Below are 1,663 nucleotides of genomic sequence, written 5' to 3' on the forward strand. Positions count from 1 at the left end.
ACTAGACTATAGACTAGACTATAGACTAGACTATAGACTAGACTATAGACTAGACTATAGACTAGACTATAGACTAGACTATAGACTAGACTATAGACTAGAAACAAATTTGGATTAAGATCTTCACATTTATGTAAAACATGATGTGCTTTAGACTAGACCATAGACTAGACTATTGACTAGTCTATAGCACATCACGTTTTATATAAATGTGAAGATCTTCATTCCAAATTTGTTTCCTATACAATGGGTTAATAGTGCTGAGAAAACTATATTTCACGGATTATTTTAATCTGTTGAGTTTCACTCTTGATAAAATAAGTGTATATGTGTGTATATATAAAATGTCATTTGAAATTAGATGCGTTGCTATTTTAAAACATAATGACGCACATAAATAAAGCTTTACGATCACCCGAACATCAAATGTATGTATTTATTTCAGTACACATTACGTACATAATTTCCGGAGGCTTGTTACCTATTATAAACTTTTCGCGAATGCTAATCCCTCAACACGCATATTATAAATGTTGCAATTAAAAAGTTGAAAAAGTACTCATGTACTAAGAATATACTATAGATAAAAATATGGAACCACATATGGTTCAGTTAATGTTAATAAATGAAAATTTATTTATTTCAAGGTTTATTTTTTTGTTTCTGTCATTTAAAGTCATTTCCTCTTAATTTTATTATCGAGAACTTCCAATTGATAATGTTCATTTAAGTATTTTGAACCTAAATACAAATTCTCAGCATATTGAACCCCAAAACAAAAAGTATACTCTGGTGGGTGGAAGTAAAATTTGATTAGCAGTCGTTTGATGACAGGCAAATAACAAATATTTGCAAATATTAAAACACAATTTGCCAACCTTAAAATCCACATAACTGGCGAGAAAATTTATGAAAGTGTGTGTTAAACAGGTTAAAAGATAAAAAATTGTTTGATGAATTTTGACTAGTTGGGGCTAAGCATGACGATAAGAAATTTTTATTGTGGCATACAAAATAAATATAAACAAATTTATCTAACTTTTGCAAAATGAGTGTTGCGAGACTTGGGTAATTTAAATCACATAATACATATGTCTCATTATTTTATCTTTACAAAGTAAATCCGTTTTTATGTCATATTGTAAGATATTCGCTTCTCAAATTTCCACTTCAATTAATGACATTTCCAAGACAGATTCGTACAAAGATGCTTCAAATGTCAAAATGAAGATGTTAACTTTTGTTTTCAAGTTATTGTTATCAGTTGTCGGAAGAACATTAGCACCAAGTTTGGGAATTTTTTTCAGGTACTTTTTGTTTATAGCGCGTGTCCATCTCGTGTTTTCACAATATTTAGTTAGATGGTGTTTTTGTTTTTTTTGTCTTGATAGTCTTTAATGTTATCGTTGAGTTAAGTTTTCATTAGATATCGCTACCATAGCTGTGGGACTGAGAGAAACTGTGTTCCTCAGACCCAAACTTTAGACTGGTCTATACACTAGACTTCCCTATAAACTAAAAGTAGACTATAGACTAGACTATAGACTAGATTATAGACTAGACTATAGACTAGACTATAGACTCGACTATAGACTATACTATAGACTAGACTATAGACTAGACTATAGACTAGACTATAGACTAGACTATAGACTAGACTATA

The 1,663-nt window shown here is 30.1% G+C and overlaps 1 long non-coding RNA gene across 2 annotated transcripts in view; it reads right to left on the reverse strand.

The window, feature by feature from the left end:
* Window positions 1-1,663, reverse strand: part of LOC124419966 — a 36,587-nt gene that overhangs the window by 33,487 nt on the left and 1,437 nt on the right. The window lies entirely within an intron of this gene.

The sequence above is a fragment of the Lucilia cuprina genome, chromosome 5 (assembly GCF_022045245.1).
Source record: "Lucilia cuprina isolate Lc7/37 chromosome 5, ASM2204524v1, whole genome shotgun sequence".
In the NCBI taxonomy this organism is placed as follows: Eukaryota; Metazoa; Arthropoda; class Insecta; order Diptera; family Calliphoridae; genus Lucilia; species Lucilia cuprina.